Source organism: Lactuca virosa, chromosome 1 (genome assembly GCF_052849685.1).
Source record: "Lactuca virosa cultivar CGN04683 chromosome 1, Lactuca_virosa_CGN04683_v6, whole genome shotgun sequence".
NCBI lineage: Eukaryota > Viridiplantae > Streptophyta > Magnoliopsida > Asterales > Asteraceae > Lactuca > Lactuca virosa.
In genome coordinates this window covers 56,702,786-56,711,575 of record NC_136426.1, presented here as the reverse complement: position 1 = coordinate 56,711,575, position 8,790 = coordinate 56,702,786, and the positions used below count along the sequence as shown (strand labels likewise).

The 8,790-nt window shown below is 41.1% G+C and overlaps 1 non-coding gene across 1 annotated transcript; it reads right to left on the bottom strand.

Annotated features, from left to right (window-relative positions):
• Positions 1-7,880: 7,880 nt before the first annotated feature.
• LOC145151588 (small nucleolar RNA R71) lies at positions 7,881-7,987 on the bottom strand. The gene has a single exon (XR_013732153.1). It is a non-coding gene; the product is annotated as a small nucleolar RNA R71 (small nucleolar RNA).
• Positions 7,988-8,790: the final 803 nt, after the last annotated feature.

Genomic DNA, 8,790 nt, shown 5'->3' with positions numbered 1-8,790 from the left:
ATTTTGGGATAAGAATATGTTTGGGCTTAGAGTAAGGCCCATTAGAGGGATTGGGCCCAATTTAGCAAATTGGGCCATTAGTGGGCCCCTAGTGGGCTTGGGAAGCCTACCTAGTGTTGGGCTTTTTATATTATGGTTTTGGGCCTTAGATATGGACCAAGTTGGATCAGGGGTAAAATGGTCATTTTACCCTAATGAGGATTATTGGTTTTGGTCTAAGTGTTATTTTGGTACTGATAGCTCGAGGAGCCGAAGGAGCAGTAGTTCGGGGAATTGTCAGTTAGCAGCCAGAGGTTTATCGGTGGGTTTTCAGCAGTGCGAGCTGAGTCTCCTCATTTTGTGCATGGGTCTACGGCCACAATGTCGGCCCATCATGTTTGCATATAGTAGGAAGACCTAGGGGTTAGCCCTAGGCATTCTTATGATATATGTTCCAGATTACGATCCGATGTCGGGCGAGGCCCGAGGTATGTTAGTATGCTAGAGGTCTTTGTGATTCTTGCATGTTTCGGTAGTATGTTCCGGACTAGGGTCCGATGCCGGGGTAAGCCCGAGGAATGTTATATGTTGCATAGTAGATTATACTTGTTGTCTTTGTGATACATGTATGTGCCTGGTAGGGAGGTGAGTGTGGGCGAGGTCCCGTATCTCACCACTAGCTGAGTGCAGACGGGGTTCCGTATCTTATTATTAGAAAAATAGGGGTGGGGTCCGGAATAGGAGAAGGGTGAGTGTGGGCGAGGGCCCGTATCTCACCATCAGCAGGAGCGTGGACGGGGTTCCATTACTTTCAGTAGCAGGACAGGGGCGGGGCCCAAGATAGGCGAGGCCTGAGAATAGGAATTTAGTAGTGTATGTTTGCTTTATATGTTAGTGTGTTTATGTGATTGTATATGTACAGCGGGCGGGGCCCGGAGACAGGCGAGGCCTAAGAGAAGCAGATTTGTATACCGAGCGGGGCTCGATCCCAGGCGGGGCCTGATGCCGGAGCGAGTCCGATGTCGGGCAAGTCCAGATGCAGCGGGCGGGCCCAGTATGTGGTTATGTGTATGGTATGTGGTAGGTTGGGGAACTCACTAAGCTTCGTGCTTACGGTTTGCAGTTTTTGTTTCAGGTACTTCCGGTAGCGGAGGGAAGAGCTCGGGATGACTGCATCGCACACACCATGATGTTTAGCCTGGGATGTTTTACTCTGATTTTTGATATGGAACTCTGATAACAATGTTTGATGAAATGTTTGGATAACTTATGGTTTTATTAATGAATCAAAATGAAATTTTTAGCCTTGATTTTTGGGATGTTACACTTCCACTGTGCAACAAATGCAACTTCCATCACGCAGGAGTTTGCAGAGAAATGCATTGTAAGAACTGCAACAGGAAGGGGCACGCCGCCCGTTTCTGTAAGATGCCAGCGCAACCAACCAATCAGGCCCCTAGCGGAGGAGTTAGCCAATCTTGCTATGGGTGTAGTGCGACAGGGCACTACAAGAGGGATTGCCCGAAGGCAATGAATGCTGGCAACGCAGGAAGAGTGCTAGCAATAGGTAAAGAAGAGGCAATAGCGGATCCTACCGTTGTCACGGGTACGTTCCTCCTCGATAACTCTTATGCATTCATTCTCTTTGATAGTGGTGCGGAGAGGAGTTTCATTAGCCATAAATTCAAACACTTACTCAAACACAAACCACAAACACTAAACGAAACATTCACGGTCGAGATGGTTACCAGGAAGAAAGAGAGCACAAACGACATATTCATAGGCTGTACCCTCACTCTAAACGACTATTCTTTCCCAATCGACCTTATGTCGGTCTCCATAAAAAGCTTCGATGTCATCATCCGCATGGACTGGTTAAGTCCACACCGTGCTGATATTCTTTACTACGAAAAAGCCATTCGCCTTAATCTGTCAAATGGCGAAGCTCTCGTTATCTATGGAGACAAACTCAGTACTAACCTCCGTATCATTTCTTGCATCCAAGCCCAGAAATACCTGCGAAAAGAGTGTCACACATTCTTAGCCCATGTTGTCAACGAAAAACAAGAAGTAAAAGACCTCGAGAGCATTCCCGAAGTCTGTAATTTTCCTCATATCTTCCCCGAAGATCTTCTAGGAATTCCTCCTGAACGCTAAGTCGAGTTCCGGATCGACTTGATTTCTGGAGCTAGCCCCGTAGCCAAATCTCCGTATCGCCTAGCAGCGGCAGAGATGCACGAATTGTCCAGCCAATTAAACGAACTACTCAGTAAGGGATTTATTTGACCGAGCTTCTCACCCTGGGGAGCACCAGTCCCGTTCGTTAAGAAGAATGATGGATCTTTCCGAATGTGCATAGATTATCGCGAATTAAACAAGCTTACCATTAAGAACCGATACCCTCTTCCGCGAATAGACGACCTTTTCGATCAACTTCAAGGAGCCAGCTACTTTTCAAATATTAACATGAGATCGGGGTATCACCAATTGCGAGTTCATGAGAATGATGTTCCCAAAACAACATTTTGAACTCGTTATGGTCACTACGAGTTTGTAGTAATGCCCTTTGGTCTAACCAATGCACCCGCGATATTCATGGATGTAATGAATAGTGTGTGTCGTCCCTTCCTAGAGAAATTCATAATAATATTCATAGTTGATATACTCATCTACTCACGAAGTAAGGAAGATCATAGCCAGCATCTGAGACAAGTCTTAGAAACCCTAAGGGCGGAAAAGCTTTATACGAAATTCTCAAAGTGCGAGTTTTGGATCAGAAAGGTAAATTTCCTGGGTCACGTGGTCATCAAAGAATGAATACACATGGACCCCTCCAAAATAAAGGCAATCGAGAACTGGTCATCCCCCAGAATGCCAACAGAGATCCGCCAATTTTTAGGACTTGCTGGCTATTACCGTAGATTCATACAAAACTTCTCCCGAATCGCTAAACCCCTTACTGCCCTGACTTAGAAGGGTGTAACTTTTAGCTGGGGAGAGAAACAAGACACTGCGTTCCAAACACTGAAGCAAGCCTTGTGTAGCGCGCCTATCTTATCATTCCTGAAGGAACAGAAGACTTTGTAGTATACTGCGATGCATCCAATCAGGGACTAGGCTGTGTACTTATGTAGCGGGAAAATGTTATTGCCTATGCCTCGAGACAGCTAAAGGCACATGAGGTCAACTACACCACTCACGATCTTGAGTTGGGAGTTGTAGTCTTTGCACTAAAAATCTGGAGGCACTACCTTTATGGTACCAAGTGCACTATCTTCACCGACCACAAAAGCCTTCAACACATATTCGATCAGAAAGAACTTAAAATGAGACAACGACGATGGGTAGAGCTACTCAATGATTACGATTGTGAAATTCACTATCAGCCCGACAAAGCCAATGTAGTAGCAGATGCCCTTAGTCGAAAGGAGTACACAGGTCGTAGAGTGAAGGCACTAACCATGACGATCGATTCACATTTGTCTACACATATCAAAGAGGCTCAGCTAGAAGCCTTGAAGCCGGATAATGTGACAGATGAAGCCTTAAGAGGAATGGAGAAGAACTTAGAAATCAAGGGTGACGGAGTTCGTTACTTCATGAATCGGATCTGGACACCGAAGTTTGGTGGCTACAGAGACGTTGTCATGAATGAAACCCATAAGACTCGATATTCCGTTCATCCAGATTCAGATAAGATGTATCTGGATCTCAAGACACTCTATTGGTGGCCAAACATGAAAGCAGAGATTGTTACCTACGTGGGCAAGTGCCTAACTTATGCCAAAGTCAAGGTAGAATATCAAAAGCCCTCATGTTTACTTCAACAGCCCGAGATACCTGAGTGGAAGTGGGAGCGGATTACAATGGATTTCATAACCAAATTACCCAAGACATCGGGTGGTCATGACACCATTTGGGTAATCATCGATAGATTAACAAAATCCGCTCACTTCCTACCAATAAAGGAAACAAATAAGAAGGAAAAGCTGACCAGAACATACATCAGAGAGATAGTACGACTGCATGGTGTACCCATATCTATTATCTCGGATAGAGATAGTAGATTCACCTCGCGGTTCTGGCAGTCATTACATAAATCTCTGGGAACTAGGCTGGACATGAGTACAACCTACCATCCACAAACTGACGGGCAGAGTGAGAGAACCATTCAAACACTAGAAGACATGTTGAGAGCCTGTGTGATTGACTTTGGTAAAGCATGGGATACCCATTTGCCACTTGTCGATTTTTCATACAACAATAGCTACCACTCTAGCATCAAAGTTGCCCCATTCGAAGCCCTTTATGGTCGTAAGTGCAGATCCCCTCTGTGTTGGGCTGAAGTGGGGGACACACAGCTAGCTAAAGGGCAAGTTCCTGATAGCACTCTCACTGGCCCGGAAATCATTCGATAAACCACAGAAAATATCGTCCAAATCCGAGAACGATTCAAAGCCTCTAGGGATAGACAAAAGAGCTACGCAGACAAGAGACGAAAACCCTTGGAATTCCAGGTGGGTGACCACGTTCTATTGAAGGTCTCACCTTAGAAGAGTATGATACGCTTCGGAAAGCGTGGAAAGCTAAGCGCAAGGTGCATCAGGCCATTTGAGATTCTTGCTAGCATCGGCCCAGTAGCTTACAACGTACACCCTATCTTCCACGTGTCAAACCTTAAGAAGTGCCTATCCGATGAGACTCTTGTGATTCCACTCGATGAAATCGAGATAAACGAGAGTCTTAACTTTGTGGAAGAACCAATAGAAATCATGGATAGGGAAGTCAAACGAACGAAACAAAGTCGCATACCAATAGTGAAGGTCCGCTAGAATGCCAAGCGGGGACCTGAAGTCACTTGGGAGCGAGAGGATAAAATGAAACAAAAATACCCGCATCTTTTTCCCTAGTCCATGATGTATTCGCTATAGAAAGAATTTTGGGACGAAATTCCCTATAACGGGGGGATAATGTAACAACCCGTTGTTATAAGTCAATAAAAGTTTAAAACACAATCATGCACAAGTAAATTCACAACATAACTTGTTGATATAAGAGCTTTAAATGACTAGAGTGCATGCTTACTTAACTTCCATGTAAGTATATATGAAAAAACCATGTTAATTTGAGTAAATACAAGCCTAGTACTTAATTTAACAACATAATATATTATATACATGTAGATTTCGGTTTTGGGATTTGCCCAGATCTTCTTCCAATATTCAAATCTTCATACTTTTCCCAAGAACATTAATAATTCCATTTATATCTTCAAGTGTTTCCCAAGAACACCAAGAACACACACCGAAAACACTATTACACCGAAAACCCTCCCAAGTCCACCGAAAACGTCAAGAAGCCCCTCAATTTATTTCCTAACACTTTTATAAGTATTTCTTACATAATTAAAGTGTTGTCTAACACTTTAATTATTATTTAAATTATTAATTAACCTATTATTTAAATTTACATCTTATTAATTTAAATACGACGTCGAATATAATTATTTTAGGATAACATTCTTCGCACGTACGCTAGCCCGAGGATCGTGTCTACAGCTTGCTATTCAAACTCGAACGCACAGTCGACACGAGTTCATACCCCTACATTTTCACTATTCTTCCATGTTTTTAGCGGGGGGGGGGGGGGAATACAAGTACAACACAAGGAATTTTTGTATTAACATCCAAATGAATTCAGTTAATTATCAACGTTTCCAATCATTTCAAACTGTAACAAGCTTTCCCTAAACTATTTCAATCGTTCAACAATTGATTCTTATCAAAACATATTTACATATTTATATATGCCTTATGGATATATGAATACAAAACTATAAACATTTGTAACATGTTGAGCAAAGGAGGATTTCGGAATTGTTTTCATTACAAACAGAACATACTTATAAACTATAATAGGTATAGTTTATGGAACATTTATATCATTACTACTAAATACAAAGATACCATACAAACGAACATATAAACTATAATTGACATAGTTGTGGAACATACGTACTATCTTACTAAGTACAAGTTTTAATACAGAAAGAAACATATAAACTATATTAAGTATAGTTTATGGATCATATAAATAGTTATTTTACATAAAGGATTTTCAATTAGTCTACACATAACCGTCAGTATAGCTTTGTGAGACACCCTTCAAGTACTTATCTAAGTACCAACCAAGCCCTGAAATTATAACCAGAGTCTCCTGGAGGGAGAGCGTGAGTTTGTGTATAGATCTATACGGGACTGACAATCCCGCACCTTAACTGTTAGCTACAGTTAGGCTGGCAGGACTGGGGTGACAAATGTCATATCGATTCCGACGCCTGAAGAACGTCTTTTCAGGCCATCCTAGGTCATCAAGTATGGTTATAATAACTCAAAATTTGGTATTGAACAACACAATTAGTGTATGAATAAGTAAATAACTTCACATAGTTTTATCATTAATGAAACTACAACACTGTATTTTACAAAACAGCTGGTGAACCCTGGTACTTACAATTACAGAGTTTTTATATAAGTACAAATACAGAATACTATCCCAGTACAGAGAAAACATACTTTTCATGGTTTTATGTGAATTAAAACTACATTATACTAGCTCAGAGTACAATAACATTTACACGTTTCGGTCTTAGGGTATTAAGACTACAACATATTACAACAGAAAATATATGATTTTTTAGGAAATCGTACTTACATTTTCAAGGAACAAGTGACAGATTTCAATTACAAACATGCTTATGAACTCACCAACTTAAATGTTGATACACTTTCAAAATCACTTGTATTCTCAGGGAACCAGTAGACAGGTACACCCACAGCTTTTTGATAAGACGGAGATTGTAGAGTCACGTCTTTTATACTTTTGCTATAAATTTTTGATGTCATACAAACTATGTATTGAACAGATGTATATACCATATTTTATCAATGTAATGGTTGTGTTTGCTTTGATTACTATTATGCAATTGTTGTGATACTATACATGACATCCTCCACCGCCGAACGTTTCCGCCGTTCCGGTTTGGGGGTGTGACAGGTTGTTTTACGTTTTATTTCATTTTCAGTTTCTGTTTAGTTTTTCTATTTCAACACGAGGTGGTAACATTACCACGTCGTGGTGAACGTTCAGTAGGAGTTTTTAATTACTTTTTGTTCGTTTTTACATTTTTATTTTTGTTTTTGTTGTAGTAGTACATGACCCGTGGATCCAATACACCTTTGATACCACCACTTGAAGATCCAGAGTCAGCCCTTCGTAAAAAGATGGACAAGAACGTATGAGAAACCAACACACCAAAGAAAATACCGTTGAAAGATCTTAAATCGGTTTTTGGTAAGAAGAAAGTAAAGAATGTAGGAGAATCAAGCAATCTCCCAAAGGACGAAAGCAAGGTTAAAAGCTTTGAGCAGACTACTAATACACAAGAATACGAATACGAGTCCGAAACCGAATTAGAAAAAGAAGAGAGCGAACCCAAAGACGAGCCAAAAGACAAAATGGCAGACATTGTCGTCATTTCAATGTAGACGTACAAGAAGAGAATCTGAGAGGACACCGATCCAGGCTTAGTGCAACCCGCGATTCCTGCCACCGCCACATTCGAGCTTAAAGGACACATTCTTTCCGCACTTAAGGATGTTCCATTTTCCGAGAAAGATCATGAGGATGCTTACAAACACCTTGATGAAGTCAATGACATCGCCGATTACTTCAACATCCCAAATGTTCCGCGCGAGACGGTGTTATTGAGAATGCTTCCAGTCACTTTTAAAGGAGTTGCTAAGGTATGGTTGAAGGCACTTCCACCCGGTGCCATTACTACATGGGCACAAATACGTGAACAACTCTTAGAGAAATTTTACCCACCATCAAAAGTGTCTAAACTCAAGAAGGTGATAGCTAACTTTGAGCAACAACCGGGTGAGTCACTTTATGAAGCATGGGAACGTTACAAGGGATTACTTCGAAATTGCCCTCAAAATGATCTTAATGTGCAACAAGAAGTATCAATCTTCTATGATGGGGTAAATGTGATGACAAGGCAACTCCTTGATTCTCAAGGACCTCTAAAGAAGAAAAATCCCGCTGAAATTAAGGATCTAATTGAAGAGTTTTCTGAGCATTCGTGTGAGTACCACAATCCTCGAAATGATGGGGAAAAAGGAATTGGGAGTGACATTCTGAGGACATGGCGACTGTTTTGGCTATGCTTAATAATATGGATCGAGGAATGACAAAGATGGATCAGTCCATACATGCTATTCGTGTGGGTTGTGAAAAATGCAATGATCTACATTTGACAAAAGATTGCCATTTGGACGAGAACGGGAATAAGAAAGCTCAAGTATGCTACTCGAGTGGAGACCGATACGATGAAGACTGGAGGAAGCCAAAGAAAGAATGGTTGCCTTATGATGAATATAAAAAGCAAAAACAAGAGAAATTTAGGCAAACTAACCGCGGTTTCTACCAAAAAGAGCAATCACAACCTGGAAAGAAAATTGATTTAGAGTCCATGCCTACTAGATTCATGGAGGCTTAGGAAAAGCTGTTGGGTTATGAGCATTCTAACACTCCTAAGTGTACATGCAACCCTAAATACCTTGGATCTATGTTTTCTCTATTATACATAAAATTATGAACATCCAAGGTATTATCCTAATCTAGCATACAAAATAATAAATATAACAAGATAGAATACATACCTCTTTGATGTAGAATGTCTTCATGAAGCTTGAGTGCCTAGTGCCCCAAGTGTGACACCTCAAATGGTTCACACAACACCAAATA